Below are 23299 nucleotides of genomic sequence, written 5' to 3' on the forward strand. Positions count from 1 at the left end.
TCTTCTGGAATAAAACTGAAAATACATTAAAAATCCACACGAAAGTATAAAAATAAGGATTCCTCAGTGAATTCCTTTTGAATTATAAACATCTACATGCAATATTTGTTGATGTAGTTTTTTTTAATACCCTTCCAATCTACACTAGAGAATTAAAATTGAATAAAGAAGTTGAAACGTGCTCTGCATCCTGACCCCTGTCAACACTACAATCCCCCATGGCAGTATGAGTCCTAGATATTAGCAAAGCTACATTATTGAACTATTAGAACTACACTAATATAATCTCAGAGTCTAAATCACTGGATTTTAAATGGCTAAACTCACCTAACCAGAGAGCAGCTGAAATGTAAGTCATTAAACTGTATGATGTTCAAAACTAATTTCCAAGTTTAGGAGGCATCCGACCGACTTTCTCCAGCAACCATTCAAGCTGTAACTTTTATAAAGACTATGTTTTATTTATTTAATTTTTGCATATTTGTTAAAACTGTCAGCGTGTTGTGACAGATAATCTGTGAAAGAATCAATCTCCTCCGCTTCTTCTCTAAGCTACTATTGCTGTCTGACGAAACGCCCCATTCCCAACCAAAAACAGCCAATCAGAGCCAGGAGGAGGGTCTTAGTGCTGTCAGTCATCCTCGTGTGCTTGCTGCTATATGTGCTAATTTATCTGCCGTCATCGGCGGCCATGCTAACAGGCCTGAGCATTCATAACAGGCTAGGCTAGCTGCAGCAGCGGGGAGGGGAAGCGAGGATGAGCAGCGCCACATCAGATTGTGATTGACAGCTCTAAGACTAAAATTTGTTTCTAGTTAGCAGAGGAGCTCTTAAAATATCTGTCTCATACCATACTGTCACTACATATAGTTTTAATAAATATGTTTATAACAATAATTTATTTATAGAAAAGTTACATGAATGTTAATAAAAAAAGAAACATTTTTATAACTCATTTTACTGTTGATATATTTGGCTGTGAGTAGCCAAATCATTAACAAGCCATAATAAATATTGAATACATGCTAGCTTTAGCCTAGCTGTATGTGTTGACAAAGATATATTTAGAAACAAAAGGCCACACAAACTCAAATAATGTTGATGTCAAGAAAACAGAGTTGGGACTGTAGACATTATGTAAATTGGATTGCATATTGATTGATTGATTGATTGATTGATTAGGACAACCCCAAATAACATCGCAAAGAATGAAAAAAAACCTTTAGCACTTAAAAAAAAAGAAAAAAAGAAATCCAAAACAAAGCACAGGGAGGAAACGGAAACTTTTAGGGTTCACAAGAAGCCGTGCAACGCACCGAGATATTTTCATTGGATGTAACGTCTGAACTTAAGAAAATCCACGGATATGACCTCATGCATGAAAAGATGGTGGGAATGTGAGAAAGTGAGACTGAGAAAAACCATATTTCTTTTGGGTAAGCAGTTAATAGCACATCACCAGAACCAGCAGGTCATAACCTTTTACTTTCTTTCCATTTTATTTCAATTACAGACACCAAACTGAGTGAATGTCTGTGCGTGCGCATGTGTGTGTGTGTGTGTGTGTGTGTTGGGGTTGGTGTGTAGGCTCAGATGGAGTGTGAATGGTGTTTATTTGGTCATGGGTCTAAACCGGATGGAAAGGTGTGGGTAACAGCGGCACAGGGAAATGATATTTTAAATATACACCCTCGTGTGTGTGTCAAAAGTATGTTCTTACCGGGGGTCGGGCTCATGCTACATTGGTGTCCGAACGCCGTGTCCTTCTTCCCAGCAGAGTCTCCTGCAGTGGGCTGGTCATGGGAATGAGGCAGCTAACAGGGAAGTGTTAAAAGGAGACATTTTGTCCACTTTCATGCTGCCTAACTACTGAAAGGAGTTGGAAAAATTTAAGATATCAAAGTGCTAGTATCGATACCCCTTGAATCTTTTCGCATTTCATCCCATTAGGACCACAAACTTCAATTTTCGTCGAGGTTTCCTGCGGTAGACCAACACAAAAGCGGCTGCATAGTTGTGACGTTTCTAAGACATTTCTAAATATGTTATCCGCTTTGGACTCCCGCTTTTTATGGTGGTTAGGGACCACCACCATAAAACCAGAACAATAGTGGTCACATAGACCGAGGAACGCCCCAAACATGCCCAGACGATAACATTGTGGGGGAAGTTCTAAGCAGTATTAAGTTATGAAACAATACCCAAAGCTTTGAATATTTTCAATCCGTCATCTGAAAAGTGGCGAGAGCGCGGAACAACTCCAAACCTACCAAGACGTGACCAAATCAGCAAAGGAGAGCATTCATCAGGGAAGAAGACAAACACAACCATTAGTCATTCACCCACGCATGCAGGCTTAACGGAGGAGTAGCAATGTGGACGGCCATTGTTGGAATTAAACTAAACTGTCCGATTTAAAGCGTACCATGAGTCATAATGTAAGAGACAAAAAGATAAGTCAGATGTCTCCTCAATTGAGCTTCTTGGCTAACAAATTAAATGCTAATTGTGTCCGAAAACGAAAAATCTCCATGTTGAAACATGGAAGTGGTAGCACCATGCAGTAGGATTTTTTTTTTTAAAGATTTGTAACTGGGGTCAGAGGTTCAGCGAAAGCTACAACAGAGCTGGATCAACTCATGTGTTGAACTGTTCCAGTCAAAGTCCAGGATTAAATTGGACTTGAAAATTGACAGTCACAAACGCTTTCCATCCATCCAGCGGATTAGCAATGAACAATGGATCAAAAATGGCCGGTGCGGAAATGTAGAAAAACCTCAAAGGGTATGGATGCTTTTACTCTTCTTTCCATTTTGCAACTCTGAATTTTTCCACGACGTAAAAGAAAGAACGTGTTGCTCTGCTGACCAGATTACAGATTAAACTCTTATTCATTCTGAGCAAGAAATCTTTCAGCGTTACTCGGTGCAGCTTGCGATGCCCTGATGCTGACACAACTGGCACCACTGGGGGAAAAGTAAAACAAAATCACATCTGTAAACAAGCAAACACAAGCAAACACAATCCCTGAGCGTGTCTAAGCCAGTATCCCAGCAGCGATCGTCACAGAGGAACTGGTTACAGATGAAAGAGATGGAGCTTCCTCCAGCAGCCCGCCTCATCTGCTCGTCTGTGAAGATCCCTGCTCGGATCGTCTCGCCTTGCCGAAGGTGTAAGTGTAAGCTTTAGAGTGACTAAAGACAATCTGGGGGCAAAAGAAAAAAAGTCTGAGAAGAAGATCTAAGATGAGCAGATCAAAGCGGAGGGAAAAGAAGAAGAGATGTTTGGGCAGATTACGCCGGGCCTTGGCGCCTGTCTGTGGTTCCAGGGAACTGATGTGTCACCCGGATCCTCAGGGTGCTGACAGCAGAGCGCAGGAAAAGAGGGTGTTGATTGTACTTCAACCTATTTTCCTTTTCTTTTTGTTTTGTCTGTTTTTTATTCTGAAACTGGACAAAGGAAGGACAAAAGTGATCCCGTCGGAGTATATTTACAAAGCATGGATGCTTGTATTGTTAGCAATAAAGTGTAACTGGTTTTTCATTTCAGATTTTGTTTGATTCTACTGTCTGTCAGGTTGTTTTGCTCCTTGAATTTCAACTTTTTTCTCCTGTTTTTGCTACATTTCTGATTTTGTAGAGGCTATCTGGTTTCAGCTCCACTTGATCCTCTTTTCGTTTTCTGATCTCCTTCCTGAATTCAGATTCTCAGTTTGATTTCGGTTCGCTTTCCTGCTCCAGATAAAGACGAAAAAACAACACGATTTGGATGTGGATCCTTTTCATTGAATCAATTTTGAAACTAGAAGTTATCTCAATGCCAAAACAGCAGTCAGAAGCAAATGTATGGAGCCATAAAGTTTTTTTTAAAGGAAAGCAAAAAATAATTTGAAACAAAAAAAAACATTAAAAAAAATATGTTGAAACTGAGATGAAGTTTAAGATAGAAAAAAATGACACTGAAAATAAAGATTTGAAATGGGAAAAAATGGCAGGAAAGTTCAGAAATACTTTTCAGATTTAAGTTTTTTTTTCAAACTATTTGTCAGTTTTAAATTAATATTTCAGTTTAGAATGTTTTTTTTCTGAACTTCCAAGACCCCAATTTAGCTCCATATGAATGTTTAATTAAAATTTTGTTGCAGAGACAGAAATTAAATTTTTTAGGTAGCTGGATAGACTTCTGATCTGCAAAAAGACATCCGTATTAGTTTATTTATTTACGTCTGTTTGTTTGTCCATATCTTTTTAAAATGTGTACTTTAAGCCTCAACCTTTCCTCATGATGTGATGATGAGTCAATATAGTGCAGTGAAACGGATCACACAAAACTGCAAATACACTAACATTTCTGTTGGATCAAAAACAAAAACCTAATTTAGAGCAACTCATTTTCCCCTTTTGCGTGTCAGAAACGCAACATAAATATCACATCGACTGTATTTCAACTTCACGTTCACATTTTCCCTGTGTGATTTTCATCCAAACGCTCATCTTGTGTTGAAAAGATTTCCCATCAGCCCTGACAGAACATGTGGTTCTGCAAATGTCTGCTTTTCTTATTACCTGCCAGCGTTCCCCTGCTATCACACAGCAAATGTGCAATGAGCGAGTGAGTGTAATATGTGTGCGTTTGTGGGGAGCGTATGCATTCCGAGGCTCCTCACACATGGTTTCCTCATATCTGTTTTACAGCCTTTTGCTGTGTAACCCTGACCAGTGTCTAACCATCTGTCCTTCTCTCTGGTCGCCTGTAATAACTGGTCACCCTTCCCTGCCCTCTTATTGAACTTTTCTCTTTCTCTCTCTCTCTTAACATCACGTCCTGATAAAAACTTCAAATCCAGCTTTGAAATTTTGCGAGGATGTTTTTGGCAAGCGGAAAATCCGATCGAAACAGGGATTTGACGTTCACGTGAGACAGACCGCAGTCCTCCGTATGGCAGCAAGCGAGGTCGCACACCTTATTCCTCACCCTTCACACTTTCAACACTGACCTTTGCCCCGGTGGTCGGCAAACACATGCGTGTGCTTTTCTGTATGATGTGCAGAGCAGCCTTCACGACTTTGTAATTAAAATTATACATTTTTTTTATTTTTTATTTTTAGAAAGTTTCCAGCTGGAAGGAAGTCGAACGTCCAAGACGGACATGTTCAGACGATGGAAGTCTGGCTTCTATTAAAAGCCTGAAAACTTTATTTTTGTTCTTCTTTTTTAAGTTTATATATCTTAATCCATGGATCTAATGGTTTTGTCATTAAATTGAATATTTGCTTGATCCGGTTTGTTGAACAGTCAAAACCAAAATATGTTTTTAATCAGAATTTTTACAACTTTTCAGATGTGAGGCTCGTGATACTTCTATTCGTTTTTCATCCTCAAAGTCGTTAAAAATATGAAAAAGCGTTAAAGTAAAAAAAAACAAAAAAAACAACGTGAGCACAAACCAGATGAGAGGACTTTAAAGGACAATGTTGGACAATTTTATCAATGGATCAGAACGCAAACTCTGTCCGGGTTTAAGTGAAATTAATTTGTGAAATTAAAAGTTGAAAGAACAAGAAGTAGAGGACGACCCGGGAGCCATTCGCGGCCCCTGGAGTCGGTCTGTGTGGCCCCTGGATGCAGTTTAAACAGCTGATGCAGATGGAGGCTATTTGTGCTTTTCTCTGCATGAGATCTTAAATAACAAGTGTATATCCTATATTGAGAATTTTAAGTACCAAACAAGTGCTTTTCGTTTATTAGCTGTGTTTTTATTGCTCACTTTCATTTTAATGTCAGTAAATAAGGCCACAAATCTCCAGTGAACTCAAAAACAGACTCAACCAAACCCAATAAATAAACTAAGTGTGTTCAAAGACAGTTTTTGTTTCTGGGAATAAACTGAAATGATTAAAATTATATTTTTGATCAAGTTTGAAAACTGTACAGCTTTGAGACCCTTTTTTGGAACACTTTTTAGCTAAAAAATTAATTTGTTGCTAAGTCGACTAAAAAAAGACAAAAAAAACCCCATCACAATAAAATTAGCTTTTTTATTTTTAATGGAAGTAAATAAAAATTAATTTGTGACCCCTGTGTGCTTTCAACTTGCCAATTTTTTTTTTAATCTGTTGCTTACCCCAGGTGCGAAAAATTTGGGCTGTCCTCAGAGATGCCTGAAATAAAATGTTGTGTGTCTGAATCCGGTAAGAACTTTAAGCATTCAACCTTATAGCTCAGGCTTCATACTTCTGAAAACTAACCTGGTTCCTTAAAGGCTTCCTGAGAATTAAAATACAGGTCCTTCTCAAAAAATTAGCACATTGTGATAAAGTTCGTTATTTTCCATAATGTAATGATATAAATTAAACTGTCATTAGATTCATTGCACACCAACTGAAATAATTCAGGTCTTTTATTGTTTTAATACTGATGATTTTGGCATACAGCTCATTAAAACCCCAAATCCCTGTCTCAAAAAATTTGCATATTTCATCCGACCAATAAAAGAAAAGTGTTTTAATACCAAAAAAGTCAACCTTCAAATAATTATGTTCAGTTATGCACTCAACACTTGGTCAGAAATCCTTTTGCAGCCTTCAAGGTGGCATGGAGGCCATCAGCCTGTGGCTCTGCTGAGGTGTTATGGAGGCCCAGGATGCTTCGATGGCCTTAAGCTCATCCAGAGTGTTGGGTCTTGCGTCTCTCAACTTTCTCTTCACAATATCCCACAGATTCTCTATGGTCAGGAGAGTTGGCAGGCCAATTGAGCACAGTAACACCATGGTCAGTAATACCAGTGGTTTTGGCACTGTGAGCAGGTGACAGGTTGTGCTGAAAAATGAAATCATCTCCATAAAGCTTTTCAGCAGATGGAAGCATGAACTGCTCCAAAAGCTCCTGATAGCTGCTGCATTGGCCCTGCCCTTGATAAAACACAGTGGACCAACACCAGCAGCTGACATGGCTCCCCAGACCATCACTGACTGTGGGTACTTGACACTGGACTTCTGGCCTTTTGGCATTTCCTTCTCCCCAGTCTTCCTCCAGACTCTGGCACCTTGATTTCCGAATGGCATGCAAAATTTGCTTTCATCCGAAAAAAGTACTTTGGACCACTGAGCAACAGTCCATTGCTGCTTCTCTGTAGCCCAGGTCAGACGCTTCTGACTCTGTTTCTGATTCAAAAGTGGCTTGACCTGGGGAATGCGACACCTGTAGCCCATTTTCTGCACACGCCTGTGCACGGTGGCTATGGATGTTTCTACTCCAGACTCAGTCCACTGCTTCTGCAGGTCCCCCAAGGTCTGGAATCGGCTCTTCTCCACCATCTTCCTCAGGGTCCGGTCACCTCTTCTCGTTGTGCAGCGTTTCCTGCCACACTTTTTCCTTCCCACTGAGGTGCCTTGATACAGCACTCTGGGAACAGCCTATTCGTTCAGAAATTTCTTCCTGTGTCTCACCCTCTTGCTTGAGGGCGTCAGTGATGACCTTCTGGACAGCAGTCAGGTCGGCAGTCTTACCCATGATTGCGGTTTTGAGTAATGAACCAGGCTGGGAGTTTTTAAAAGCCTCAGGAATCTTTTGCAGGTGTTTAGAGTTACTTTGTTGATTCAGATGATCAGGTTAACTGCTCATTCAGAGAACCTTTTCATGATATGCAAATTTTTTGAGACAGGGATATGGGGTTTTCATGAGCTGTAAGCCAAAATCATCAGTATTAAAACAATAAAATACCTGAAATATTTCAGTTGGTGTGCAATGAATCTAAAATATATGACAGTTTAATTTTTATCATTACATTATGGAAAATAATGAACTTTATCACAATATGCTAATTTTTTGAGAAGGACCTGTACACCTTGTACAAGGCAGCAAAGCAGGAAGTACCTTTCTAACTACAAAATAAGAGTCTCAAACAGATGCAGCAGAATTTCAAACTAAAATCACCCTCCTGCATATACATGTCCTTTGACTTACATCTGACGGAAGCAGCTGAACAGAAATGTTTTCTTTAGTTGCCACAGCTACTCTTTGCTTTGACAAGAGATATCAACTCGTAATCTCCTTTATGTGTGTGGTTTGTAGCTAGCTGGTGCTTTCTTTGCGTTTCGGGGCTCAGTGTGGGTCCGCACGTCTCTGTATGTTATGCTAACTTTCTCATTTCCGCTGGTTTCACTCTGAATGTTTTTGTCGGTTTGAAAATCCTGCGAAAGTCCAACCTCTGCTTCCTTTTCTGCTAACCCTGCAGTCAAAATACACTTGTTCAGGCTTCAAAGGGATCACAAAGGGGAGAGGAAAGGGGGAACCAGAGGAATACCGGCGGATTGGTCTGGAAAACCTTTAAAAAAAAAACAAAGAAGGCATAATTTAGAAATATCCTTAGAAAAAAAAATAGAGGTTTTGCGAATGATGATTCATCCAGGAGACACAGTTGTTGCTATTAAAGTCCTTTCATTTCCGTTTTATTTTATTTTTTTAATTGAATATTTAAGAACACTCCAAAGCAAAACTAACCTGAGGGGGAAAAAAAGAGAGGAAGAAGTTGTGAATAGTTTCGGCTGCTGTCCCGATCTGGGCTGTGCGCTGCGAGGTTAATTAGGCATATCAGACACTAATCCCTCTCCGGGGTCATCTGCTGGGGTCAGCCTTAAAAAGGAGAGAGGTCACAGCAACATCCGCCTCCGTGTATTAATGACGGCGTCATGCCTGCGAGGGGGTCGACTGTTTATATGTTTTAGTGTTTATTAAAAAAGAAAAGCACGGCCCTGAGCAGCTAGAGGTTTTCAGTTTGCAGTGTCTGTTTACTCACTGTGGTGGCAGATGGGGGACGGTATTGATGATTAGCCACAGATCACTATTATTGATCTGAGATTACAGTGCAAAAGGGCTTTACTGTATTCAGCCGGTCAGGCACACAGACTGCAGACTACTGTAGCCCGCAGGGAACAAAAGTCTTTTTCTTGTGTGCGGTATGTGACTGCTCAGCAAGGACAGGGATTAACGCAGAACACACACACACACCTGTCACAGCACTTACGTACAACTGGAAAACACAGTAATTAGGTTTATTCAGTAAAATAAATGTATCAAGCTTTGAAGATGCATTCAGTGATTCATTTATTCCACTACAGCTAAAATAAAAACAGACCTGGTTACTAAAGTCTGGATTTCAACGACATGATATCCCAGAAATACAGAGTTAAAAAAAATACACAGATTATAAGATTTGCCTATTTTCTTTTAAGCAGATAAGAGGGTCTGAAATTGATCTGATCAGAAAACAAGAAATTGTTCACTTATTTTGAAGCATTTCAGTTGTAGGAGACTCAAACTCACTTGTTTGAGACAAAGATTTGCTCTGATGAAGTCTGCTGGGGACGGGGACGCGAAAGGAAACGGTGGTAGTAACAGGGATCGTCAGGCCATTCTCAGGCGGCTGCTGCGAATACGCATTTACAAAAACATAAATAAATAAATACATGGTACAATTTTCACTGATGTGAAGAACAAGAACTGACTCTTTGAATGGTGTCTTAGCTGGGATTACTGGACCTCACTGAAAACAATGAATGGAGCTATAAAAAAAATTTATTCGTTACATGTAATTGAATTAAACTTATTCATTTATTTGTGTTTCTTTAACACAAAAACTTAAACCTAATTCATTTACTTTGATGAATTTAATTTGATTCCTTGCAACATATTAACAGATTTTTTAAGTTGAAGTTTTTCAGTGCTGGATGGAATTTGATTTATCAACAATAATGATCATATAAAGAGAATATAATCAGAAGATTAGTAGATTACTACCATTCAAAAGTAACTTGTAACATGTACATTACCTGCTTACATTATCTACACATTAAGCACATAACATTCTTTTGCAACTTATTGTGTACTTCCTTACATTCATGTGATCAGTTTGTATCCTTTTCTACTGTTTATCATCTGAAATTTGGTCATTTACTATCAAACAGTGTCAAACAGTGTCAGTCACCTGCAGGCTGTAACTTGTGTAGCTACATGCTAACACTTTTGAAACACATTTTATTATATTTACTGGAATCATTTGCCACCGATATCAAACACAGACTCCCCGGAGGATTGTAAACATTTCCTCTGCCTGTTGAAACGCCAGCATCTGTCCCCTTGCCTCTGTTGTTTCTTCTCTCTTCCATCTCCGAATGACATGTATTTGCTTGTCTATTTTTGTAGCCACATGACAGCCGGGGGGTTATTTGACATCGCTATGCAACACCTTGACTTCTGTATTGTGTTACATCTGCGTTTTATTGCCTCGGCTCAGAAATAGAACGCAGTTTTATGACCCTTGCTAATATTTTTGGCCTGTGCTGCTCCTGGCTTTTGTAAGGACCTGAAATTGATATGTTTCATGTCCAACTTTATAACGGCAGGATTATTTGTGAACGTTACGACCTGCGAGTTGCAAAGCCGCTACCCTTTTACAGTCGCATTCTAATTTATCGAATTAGTTGAATTAGAGCCTAACAAACGATAAATTTGAACGTGTTCTAATTTATCGTTTGTTAGGCTCAAAGTACATTTTGAAAATCCATATTTTTGCATTATAAAATGTTTTCATTCTTTTTATTGGTCTTATTTAATATTCTAATTTCAAATGTCATGTTTCGTTAATGGTAATCAAAAAACACACACAAAAAAACATAATATTTAAGAAAAATAAATCACCAGTCTGTGTTTATACAGTATATCTATATAATGTGTTTCATTTAGAGATGGAGTTTCTGAAATAAACAGACGTTTAATAATATTCAAATTTATAGAATGGGTGTGTAGAAGAAGAAATCTTACCAAAAGATGGTAAAAATAAGTAACAATTGATATCTTTTAAAGCCATATTGTGTAAAAAAAAAAGAATACAACAAAACAAAATCAAATTTCCCTTGTCTGGAGGATATCAGTGAGCTAGAGTCTCATGTCAGACATTATGAGATTCACCAGTTGAAAGCGTGAGCTTTACCTGTCACATCTATTGCTGCTCTTACTTACTTCTTCCTCTAACTTGCGTTCAGTCTCCATGGAAACCAATTGTTGTACTGGCTGATGTCCTCCACCTCATGGGGATCAACTCAGAAGGGATACAGCCTCGGCAGCAGAACCACTGCTTTGACATCTTGATGGAAGGATGTTAGCTAACGGCATTAAACTACATGGTCAGAGACGTCGCTACAGAGTCAGGCGAAAACAAAAGCACAGAAGTCTCAAACATGCAGCTGAAAATGACACGTTCAAGTTTCCACAGGCGAGCTGCAATGCGGCGCCGTTGGTAGCGTAAGGCTAGCATTGTTATCCTGTAGCAAGAAGCCCCTGAGTTTGAATCACGGCCACGGTCTTTCTGCTTTTGTTCTGCCTGGTTTTTCTCTAAACATGTTGGGTTACCCATCAGGTAACTGGTCTCAAAGCTGTCCTTGAAGAAGCTTTGTTCTTATTGACACAAAGATTGAAATAGATAAACATTTTGATGGAAGTTGCCATCTTTATTCGGTGAGGCGAAATAATCCAAATCGCCAACCATTTCTTCTTCCTGTTCATGCAGTTTTGGGCAGAGATACATCACCGACCTCAGAGTCTGTGATCATAACCCACTGGTTTTCTCGATAGATGGAGCCGGCTGTGATTGGTCGCGGCACGGCCTGCGTGTGGTTGGCTGCGAGCCAGCGTGATTGACAGCTCTACCTGGGTGGCGCTTGACAGCGACGGCTTTGTCACTATGGAAACAAACGCGGCGGGCCCCTTCAGCCAATCCCGGCTGAGCGCGAGCCCCGGGGATTCTTGAAACACATGCTGAAGATTTCCTCGGCTCCAAAACACACATAAACACACACACGTACATATATATACACACACATACACACTCCGTCCTACGGCTTTGCTTTGTTGGACATGAGTGTATATGCGCATGAGGTTTATTTGTGCGCATGTGTCCTGGGCTGGCGTGAGCTGTCTCCCTCGTTGCGGTGTGGTCTTCTTTCGACACCGTCTCCGGGTCGCTGACGTAGTTGTCATGGGAGAGTGCTCTCTGGGCTTGCACGCACCCGCGCTCACATGTATGCACACGCACACACACATCGGGGGATGCTGGGGAGGGGGGCAGGGGTCAGCTTGTATTAAAAGAGCAAATAAACTAAGTGTTCACACCACTAACCCACCGCAGACAGCACAGGCAGACGGAAAACAAGAAGGCGACAGGAGGTAACGTGGAAACAAGGGGGTGGAGGTAGCTACACGGGAGAAGATCTTTAAATTCTTCAGACGACCCGTATTTAGATAGTTTCTCACCCAGAAGACCTGGATATTAACCACATCCTCAAGGCGAGGGGCTTTTAGAAGATGACCCTATGGATAGGGAAGTGGTCCATTTTTAAGAGTTGTAGTCAAACCGTACTGGAAGCTCCGGATACCTCAAAGCGACTGATCCTATCATCAGGCGGGCCGCCATGATTTTTGGCACAAAAACCTCCAATGTTCTGCTGCTCGTCCTTGATTCTGATGGGTCTTTTTGTGTCTGCGGATTTCACGTTTGTGACATATCACTCCATGCGCCTTGGTGTCCTGTTAAACTCTGACTTTATTGTAAAGAATGTACGATATGATCTGAAACTTTGACACTGAAATCTCAGAGATTTTAATCTCGATCTTTTGGCTCCTTCCAGCTCCTTTCTCAGCCATCTCAACCAGCACTTAATCTGTCACTCGGCTCCCTTCACTCCATCCATCTCTCCCTCTCCTTTAATTTTTCCTCCTTTATCACATTCCTGCCTTGAACTCCTCATATTATTCCCCGTGTTTATTTAATTCTTTGTCCCTGGCCCAGTCTGTTTATGTCTCCTTGTCCCTCTCCCTCTCCAGTCGTCATAAATCGCTCTCTTGTTGCCTGTTGAAGTGTGAGGAATGGCAGATCAGATGGTTTCTCACAGCTGTTGCAGACATTCCCAGGTTCACTTCGCCACACACCGCCTCCTGTGCTCCAGCCTCTCGGACCTGAAGGCAAAATATACAAGACATGAATAGGATCTTAAATATTTGCCCAGCTTTGATGTGCGCTTCATCTGTCTTGCCAAATAGTACAAGAAGACTGAAAATCTCAGTGTAGAATGAGATAAGTCGGACATTTTGGCCAGAGGGATTCATGAATCCCATGTAAGTTGTCTTTATTTGTGTCATCACTAAAACACGTGTAATTTGCATGAATATCAACTTATGGAGTTGACAACAGGACGCCAGAACAAAGACTGGAAACTTGTGAAAAGAATAAAGTGTGTAAATGCATGCAGTTCTGCACAAAGGCATTTATGTCCATTGAACTTTTTCATACATTCTGTCAAATTGACACTGCAAATGGTGTAGTTTGCATGCCAGGCCTGCAGGAGGTGGTGAAACTTTGTGAACTGTCTTCTGCAGAGGCGTGTTTTCGTAACCCTTCCCCTATATAGAGTTGAACACAAAAGGGAATTCTTGCGTCTTTAAAAAAGTTTCACTCTACAGCTTTTTGTCCAACCTTTGCGTGTTTTTTCCGGCCAAAACCCAACAAAGACATTTGCGTTTCACCGTCCTGGCGTTGTCCTGTAAACAAGGCCTCCATTTTTGGACATGAGCCAACAAGTTCAACATCGGTCTGATCTGAACAGACCGCTTTCAGCAGTGGCTTTGTTCTTGCTGCTCTTTATTAAGGAACATTTTGTGGAAAGCATGACTAATAGTTGTCTTTGTCAACAGATTCCACCTTTGTAGCTGGTTTTGCTTTTCCCGTTCCCAGATCATGAACTAAACAATTTTCTGTAAGATCTTTAAACCTGGGTACATTTTTATGACTTAACTATGCTTTATCTGTTTTTACAACTTTCTCCCTGACCTGTCTGCTGTCTTTGATCTTCATGATGCTTCTTGTTCACTAATGTTCTCTAACAAACATCTGAATCTTTCACGGTATAGTTGGATTTATATTATTACACATGTGAACTCCTTACCATTCATTTAGAGATGGAATTTTGCTGCAGTATGGTGGCGAAACTGGAAGTTGTTCAGTCAGTTTAAAGAAATAAAATCCGATAGAGTCTGTGTCCTTTCGTTGAATTGGACACATTTCCGATTATTTTCAGGCTGCAAAAATAGATTCCTTGTATTTAAATGATATCCCAGGGTAGAGTTATGTAACTCTATAATGCCGTGTATAGCATGTCGCCAATTAATTGCATGCAGCGTTTCTCTTCCATCAGCAAACTGTAAAAACACTGTAAGCACTTCAACATGGACATTGTCAGTGTGAGTCTGTATGGCCCCTCCAGGTTGGGCCTCAGAGTGACTGCTCAGTGCCTGCATGGAGGCCCTGTGTCCTGTGTCAGCACAGCACAGCATAGCATAGCAGCCCACTGCCAAATATCCCCTCACCATTCCCCACCTCTCAGCAGTACTCTCTCTCACACACACACACACACACACGCACACACACGCACACACACACACACACACACACACACACACACACACACACACACACACACAAGCTCGTTCCAGGACGATCTCACGTCCGTCATGTGACCTCCTTCTGCTCTCTGGTGATAGACTTTGAGCAAATCTACATTTCTGCTATGAATAATAATAATAATAATAATAATAATAATAATAATAATAATAATAATAACAAGAGGAAGGAATCTACAAAGCAATAAATGTTTGCCGGCCTGTTCACCAGTTGTCACGCCGTCATCTAGACATGGATCAGATCATTGTTATCACCGACAGGGATAAACAAATTGCGACCTCTTGTCTTTCTCACCTCATCCTTCTTCTCCTCTCCCTCCCACTCCTCCTTCTCTCCTTGCCCTCTTGGACTGAATAGTGATCATGTTTGGCGTTTCATCGGCTCTTTGCGCTCGTCTCCTCTATTAAGATTGATGGGCCGCTCGACTATAAATGTACGCGGTAAGACTCAGACGCATCCACGCAAAAACACACACGCGCGCACACGCACACATACGTAGAGATATGGGGGCCCGCGCGCAGCATCCCAGTTAGCAACAGGATGCCAGAGCGGAGGGGTGCCGAGAGAGCATGTGAGAATATCGCTTTCGCTTTTTATGCGTTTGTATTTAAATTGCCTTCATTGACAGCAACGTGGAACCGAAGTCAAATTCCTTGCTTGTCTGCGCAAACGTGGCTGATTTTGATTCTTCTGACCCCTTCCTATGTTTGCAGGACCCTGTCTGTAAGTTTCAATTTTATTTGTGAAGCTCATTGTTAAAAATAAAACATTTAGACGGTAGTTGTGTTGTTTCGACATGAGCGAAATATCGACAAAGTTTTGCGCACATTTGTAATGGAAACGCAGCTCCTTTGTGCCGCTCGAAGAGGTGCAAAGTGATTCCCCTGGTGGATAAGAACTGGCTCATCAAACTCACTACTATCCGTTCAGATTGTGGGACATGACGGAATTTGTCATGAGAAATGTACGCAATCAGTAGGCTCAACGACAAAATTTTAACCCTAAAATACACAAGGTACGCATGATTACGTGAGAGACTTAAATGAGCTTTTATGAAGAAAATGGCGTTCTTCATTTTAAAGAAATGCCTAATAAGAAATGGTCCGTTTATGTTCTAAATGTACTGGGCCTGACTTTAATAAAAGGCTTTTTGGAAGAATATATTTAATTGTTTTAATGGATGGGTGCTTTGCAAACATGCTAATTTTTAAGGAATAGTTTTATTTTTCTAAATAAATGGAAGCCCACGTCACTGTTGGGTGTTTTAATTGGTTTTAATTTCAAGCAGATTCCCATTTTGCAACTATTTAAACAGATGAAGCCATATCCTCACCTCTAACCCGAGCCTTGACCCAAGGTTTCCTTCGTTTCTCAAGACAAAGGCCGGAAAACCTTTAAATTAATTGTAATTTTATTTGAACATTTTCCAATAAGTTGCAACACTTGCTTATTAATAGTGTGTGACCAAGCTGTTGACCAGCACGAAGAGAGAATGCCAAGCTGTTGGGTGTGACTGTCCCTGACCCGCTACTGAGTTCTCTGTGTCGAAATGTTGAACTACCAATATTCTACGCTTCTCCAAACTTCAATCATCCCACCAGATGAATAACACCAAGCAAGAATCAATACCAGAACAAGCTGTTCGGCATTGGGTGCCCCTGCAAATGCATTTTCCTTACAAATGTGGAAACATTTAACGGGGAAATTAACAGGCTTCCCAACTGTTTAAGCTTTAATACCAAGAAGCGTTGTTGCAACGTGGAAACAAAGGAACTAAAAATAGATGTATTTACTTTTTGTGGTCATCCAATGTTGTACAATCCAGTCCAATAATAAAGTCACAGCATCTCATATGTCTTTGCGTAGCTCAAAGTGTGGGCCGCGCTGTGCGACATGTGATTTTCTTTTACTCTGTGCATCTTGGTAAGATTCCTTGACTCCGGGGTCTGGTTCGGAGTTCTACCATCATTTCTTTTTTGCGGTGTTCGACATAATCTTTTAGGGACGTACTCGTGAGGTTTAGCTTTCTCTCTTTAACAAGTGCACAGGTCAGGTGGTAATTTGAGTTTAGTCAGCCCTTAAATCTGTCCTCTAAGGCAGCTGTGAATAACTGTCCTGCGTTAGGTTATGTGTTGAGCAGACGCTCCGGGAGGAACAGAGCAACAGATCGCCAGGCCAAAGAGCTGACAGACGTTTACAGGGCCTCTCCTTTCGTTTTGGCTCGACCCAGATCTTCTGGACCCAGACCCAGTCTGTCTTGCCGTCCCACAAAAACACAGAGCGACACAAACTGCAGAGATTGCCCGTCGCGTCCCGTGAATGAGCATTTTCTTCGTCGTTCCATCACTGCAGAATCGGGAAGAAAATCCTAGATGGTACCCGCGTCCTTGTTGTTGACTCGGAAAGATTTCAGGGGGGAAATACAGTGTCTTAATTATTTCTGTAGTGGAACCTCACAGGACCGAGTGCATGGGGTGTCTAATAGGGGAATCTGAGATTCATGACACGAAGAGACAGCGATGAATCAGCTCAGTCGGGACAGATTTGATGACAAAAATGTAAAAGCTGCAATGTACACCCTGGAGCGTCAGATTCTTGCAACTGTCATCAAATACCCGGTAGACCATTAACGGGTCACGCAGACGCAGCTGAGCTGAGCCTGCAGCACCATTAGGACACTCCCTGCCCTCAACCAGCCGAACCAGAGCACAGGTGCACTTCTTAAGGCAGAAAAGCCCCCTTTCCACTCGTCCTCTCATTTCCTGTTGATAAATATGTGGCTCATTAACCGCCGTTCACCCGCAAAAACAATGTCAAGCTTCAAATCTAAATCCTGTCACTGAAGTCAAGCCCACCAAACACCAAACATCGCTGTGGAAAGGCTTTAAGAGAATTTTGTCTGACTCAAGTTTGCTGCTCTTCAGCTACAAATAGGACGCCAAACCGTAGGTTTTACTCCAGAGAGCTTCTCGGTCACAGTCCAGCATGATCTCACCTGTGGACCACCACTTCATATGCTCGATCACGTCCAGCAAGCCGCAACTCCATTCTGGGCGTCAAATGCTCAGCCCCGTCGCCTGCCTCTATGCTAATGCGCACTTCGGTCACAGCATTCTCAAACCACAGACCTGGCCTCTATGCAAATAATAACTTCGGTGTTGAGTGCACAGGGCAACAGATTCTACTGGTTCTAGTCGTGTCTTGCTGAACTCGCAGAACTTTGTATTACAGAATTCATCTATACTGACGTCGTCTTTCTCTCATCGTTTCTCGCTCATTTTATGTTTCTGTTCCGTTTAAGAGGTATTTTTGACAAGAAGCATTTTCTTTGTCCAAACAGTTCTGGTTTTCGGCACAACACAAATACAAATTTGACAAACAAACAAAAGGAACACGCAGCCAAGGTTTTATGCTGGGTCGGGAAATTTTTCATCCCTACCATATGCGGAAAATGGTGTTGCAAGATGACACAAAAACCTACTTTAAATCTTCTTTCATGCCTGAGATATATGAAAGGATTGTGATTCTATTTTATTTCACTGTTTTTTTTAGCATCCAACAAAACAACATCATTGTATATTGGTTTCAGTGTCCACTGTTTTCAGAACTGTTTTAAATCACATGGAAACATCGAGAATGATCCAAAAGGCTACTGTTACTCCTCCAGACCTGTAAGTGGCGCTAAACATGGAGTGTGAGACTTAGAAATTTAAATTAAAATTGTATTTATTTATTTTTAATTAATAAGTGGGGAGCTCTGAAGCTCATTTTTGAGGCCAGTTAATTGACAGGAGAGTAGTGAGGATGTTGTAGCACTTATTTCAGTGTTCTGTCTGTACAGAAGCTGGAAATCAACTGGTAAACGCAACAAACGCAAAAAAGACAACAAAGCAAGACTGGAGTCTCTAGTGTGGAGCATCAATGGAGTCGATCTTCTTCTCCATGTCACGTTGGATTGTAAGGCTTATAAAACGCAAAACGAACACGTAAGCCGCCATTATTGTTGTATACGAAACGTCGGATACATTTAAGGATGAGGTTGGGCGTTTACAACATTACTAACACGCTCTTTATTGCTGCTTGCAGTTTTCTGTTGGTACTTTTCATTATCTTTATCCCAGAAAGATAGTGTGCTGCTGTGTGTACCGCTGGACTGACTTGGCTTCACTTCAGCCATACTTCTGCAACCAATCTGCATATATGTGTTGTTTTTTTCGTTCATTTTTTCAAACCAGTGCAAATACATTTAAACCACAGTCAAAATCTTATTCTTACCTCAAAAATAGACAAAACATTGAAAACGGGTGACTAATAACTGGCACAATGGTCGAGACAATAGCTGGCTTAAAAGCCGGGGAAGACAGTCATTGTGTTTTTCTTCTTTTTTTTTTTTTCTTCAAATACATTTTCATTTTATTCTGTCAAAAATGTGCATGTGACCATGGAGACCCAATGTGCGTGTTGCAAACAGTGCTGCTCCTGGAGAATAGGAGCCATTTAGCTTCTGGTTCTAATTTACAAATGTAGGAATAAAGATTTACATTCCCCCCCCCAGAATTCCATCCATGTGAATCATTTGATTGTGTTTAAAAAGAAGGAACGCAGTTTGCTTCAGAGCTCAGTTTTCCATTTGCATACACTTTGATAATTAGGCGGATTAGATGGTTTGAACTTCGTTTGGTCACACAGTGTGAGCGTCCTGATGAAATTACATGAAAAATAGTTTTATGCAGCTACATAAAGGTGATGTACTGAACATGCTGTTGGCGTTAAGTAGACGGGAAATGAACTGGAAGTGTTGCTGCGTCTGTTAGCGCTGCGAGCTACAGCTAGCCTCTGTGTGCACGTTGAATTTTGTGCTGGAACAGGATTTCCTCTCAGACGTTCTAATGACTTATGGGTGAAGCAGCACCTCATCGTTAGAATTTTAGTCAAACAGTGTGCAGCCGAAGACGGAGAAATCTGACTTTTATGGCATGTCAAAGCAGATCCTCTGAACAAGCCTGCTTAACACCGTGATTTGAATTGATTGATCATTCACACACCTCAACTTTAAGACATGCAAAGAAGGTTATTTACTTTTTTTTGACTCTGCTTGGTTCAAGCACACTCAATATTCAGCATGAGGGCAATATCTGAGAACAGTCATGCAGCAGACAGCTTCACGATTCATTTGTGACCTTTTAAAATTTACTCTGATCTGTTAGAACAACTACTGACTCTAAATCTACTGTGTTACCAATGTTAGCATCACCAGCTGATAGGTAGCTCTCGTTGGCTCAGTCCAAATGCCTTGGTGTACTACGTACGCTGCAAAAACACAAAATCTAACTAAGGAATTTTGGTTTAGTTTATGGTCCAAATATCTTAGTACACTTGAATTAAGACAATAATAACTTGCAAATAACATTTCTGCAAGATATAGGAGCTTGTTTGGAGTAAATAATTCCTTAATATTGATGAAAAAGTACTTGTTTCATTGACAGGTTATTTCACTTATAGAAAAAAAAAATTGTTATAGGTGAAGTAACCGGCCAGTGGAACAAGTACTTTTCTTAATATTCATCAATATTAAGAAATTAACTTAAAACAAACTCCCATATCTTGCAGAAAAGTTACTTACCAGTTAGTTTTGTCCAAGTGTATTCAGATATTTGCACTGGAAACTAAACTTGGTGAGATTTTGTGGTTTTTAAGTGTAGCACCAAGAATAATTGGCTATTCATTTTTTGCTCCGGGGTTAACTTGAAAATACTCTTGGGTCACAAATTTCTTATTTTTTATTTTAAATCAAATGCTTGTTTTGTCATTTGTTGTTTTATATTGATTTGGTCGGAATAATGACATAAATCTAAAAGAAAGGCACATAGTTCCTAGAATTTTTTAGGTTGATTGTTTTTTGTTTTCTTGTATTAGAGTCTCCAAAAAGAATCTGGGGATTTTACACTTTTTCTTTGAGAAAATTCTGGGGAAAAAAGGAAAGTGGAAAACAGGATTAAGTAGAAAAACAAATCCTTCTCATTGTACCTCACAATTTCCATTTTTATTTTATTTTAAAAATATATAAATTACAATATCACCTTAAAACTCCGTCCATCTGCATCAATTGTCTCTGCGGGATCAAATCTCTGATCGGGTTCCAAATCAGTATTTTTTATTTTTTTTCTTTTTTACGCTGTAGCCGTCCTGTCGGCTCAGGCACCAGCCCGACTCCTCAGTAGAAACTCCTACGCTGCTGCTTGCATTCTTCTCCGTCACCAAAGGTTGATTCCTACCTACTGCGATAACCTATCGACCCCCCCGGTCCTATTGCCATACATGTCACTTGCGTATGTTAAAATTCACCAGCTCAGATAAAAACGTAAAGTGGAAGAAACCAAACAAGATTTTTGATTCTTTTTTTTTTTCTCTCTCTGATTAGAATTTTACTTCCTAAAAATATTTCCTACAAATGGCCTGAGCTACTGATAAAGAGAGCAAAGATTCATCAGACCTTGGAAAAACACACATGCACAGAGGGCTCCTCCTCCGTCCTCCTGTCCCCCTCCTCCAGGCAGATAGCGTGACAGATCTGTCACGTCGGCACCTGGTCATCCCCAAGTGTTTATGTCCTCGCCTCAGCTGAGAACCTCTCCACCACTGACACCATGCACAAGTGTGTCTCTGCATGTGTGTGTGCGTGCGTGTGTGTTAGAACATACTGGTGTGCGCATATGAGATGTTCCAGTAGATTTAAACTAACTTTACCTTCACTTCTCATATCTCGAGCCTGGAGATGTTTTTAAAAGGCAGGGAGCAGAAGGACGCTTTTGACCTCTCATGCGCATATGTCTATGTGCGTTTGCCACGTGTGTGTTTTCTGAGCGTGCTGTACAGATGCACCAGGCAGGGTTTCCGTCCTCTGTCACTCAGGAACAACAAGCCAATCATTCCTGGATGCTAAAATAAGCCGTCCTCCCTCCCTCCGTCCCGGCCGCCGTGTCTCGCCGCCTCACATGTGCCACTCTCGTCAGCACCTCTCCCTCTGAAGAGTGACAGGAGGCAACTGAGTTGGGAAGAAATGGATGATAGAAGTCGAGAAAGCTTGAATAATGGAGACAATTTGCACCCCTGGAAATTGCGGATGATTTAGAAATGTTTATAAGAGGTTTTAGCAGGGTGCATTGCTAGATCCAAACACGTTTTGGATAAAAAAGTCCAAAAAAATTTTTTTTTATTGTATCTCTGTCTCTTTGGGAAAAATCAAAGACAAGTTTTAGGTATAAATCATTTAGTTAATTTGTAATTATGTTATTTGTTTGTATTTTTTCCTCAAATTGTAGTCACTAAAGTACCAGAAGTTGCACTTAACTTCGTTTGATATTGTTCCTAAATATTAAATCAGGTATTGTGATCAAACAGTTACTCGTTACCTGAGTGGCTTCTTTCTAAAATTGACTTTTTCACATTTGGGTAATTTCTTGGATCTACAATTTCTTTCTTTTTACTTTTACTTGAGTAAAAATATGTCGAGGTAGTGCTGCTTTTCACTTGAGAAGAATGTTTGGTGAATTAATATTTAATTTGAAGGCCACAAGAGACTTCAACAAAGTTAAGTGTTTGTTTGATTTTAAGGACGTAAAATTTGAAGGGGCTGCTGTGGGGGTTGGGTTGTGGACTTAGCCCCCCCAGTTGCTCACCTGTAGATCTGCCCCTGACGGATGTCAATTAAAGTAAAAACTGTGAAATGAAACCAGAAGATCTATGTCCGTGCTGTCGTTGCATCTATTATATTTCTGCCTTTTTCTTCATTCATGCTGTGTAATTCAAGTGGGAGAATAAATTTGTGTAATCCACAAACCTGGGTTGAGAATTATTTTTAAAAATTAAAGAAAAAAAAGGAGGGGGGGGAGTGGGGCAGCAGTTTGTCAGAAACATGGCGGTAGCAGTATGATGTTATAAACTAGTTTTTTTTTTCTTCCTCAGTGACAGGAAATTTGGTCAGAGTTGATGGGGCTGCAGAATGTTTTTTTTAAATCAGTCAAATCCAATCAGTTTTTATTACATCAATGTAAATAGATGTTCAATATTACTTAATTTTACTCATCAAAAGCAGAAACATCTGTTTATTACTGTTTTAACAGTTTGTTGGTGGGTTTTATCCATATGTTCCGCCACAGCCGGCTCTTTAAGGACGTTCATGATCTTGATGCGGCCCAGAATGAAAATGAGTTTGACACCCCTGAGTTAGAGACAGCGACTCCAAACACACAACCGGAGCTACAGATGAATAGACTGAAAAATCAGGCTTGAAAACGGATGTCCACAGATAATGGAAGTAACCTCAGTCCATGCAGGTTTCTATGGTCGAGTCTGACTTTGTCGGCTCGTGTATGTGCAGAAGCGGGGTGTCAGTTCTCAGGGATCCACGTGAACTCTGAGACGATAAGGTCACACACTCACTGACAACTCCGCCACCTGTTGCTACACACATAAATACACTCGTATCCACACTTCCCCACCCACATCAACATTTACCGCACACCCTCTCTCGAGTGAGTAGTAACTTCTGCATACTTTAAGGTATTAGCTTACATGACCGTAGCACAGTAAAAAAATAATATGGATATATTTTTTTCTCTCTCTCTCTTTTTGTGCTCATTCGTGGTTTCTTATCTGCTTTAGTCGATGCTGGTGCTCCGTTTTCGGCTTTTCGGGCCAAGGTACATGTTTTCATCTTATATGGCCTGTGACGGATTTAACCGATTCGTGTCAATAAAACCACATGCGGTTATGTGAACGAGAAAG

The 23299-nt window shown here is 40.6% G+C and overlaps 2 long non-coding RNA genes across 2 annotated transcripts; one reads left to right on the forward strand and one right to left on the reverse strand.

The window, feature by feature from the left end:
- Positions 1 to 9088: 9088 nt before the first annotated feature.
- Positions 9089 to 14961, reverse strand: LOC103457837 (uncharacterized). Its single transcript, XR_532484.3, has 3 exons — positions 14807 to 14961; positions 11020 to 13011; positions 9089 to 9427 (listed from the first exon to the last, which is right to left on the reverse strand). It is a non-coding gene; the product is annotated as an uncharacterized LOC103457837 (long non-coding RNA).
- A 10-nt stretch (positions 14962 to 14971) lies between these two features.
- Positions 14972 to 22351, forward strand: LOC145549714 (uncharacterized). The gene is made up of 3 exons (XR_014085562.1): positions 14972 to 15235; positions 18354 to 18498; positions 21425 to 22351. It is a non-coding gene; the product is annotated as an uncharacterized LOC145549714 (long non-coding RNA).
- The last annotated feature ends 948 nt before the right edge of the window (positions 22352 to 23299 follow it).

Source organism: Poecilia reticulata, chromosome 21 (assembly GCF_904066995.2).
Source record: "Poecilia reticulata chromosome 21, P_reticulata-male-v2, whole genome shotgun sequence".
In the NCBI taxonomy this organism is placed as follows: domain Eukaryota; kingdom Metazoa; phylum Chordata; class Actinopteri; order Cyprinodontiformes; family Poeciliidae; genus Poecilia; species Poecilia reticulata.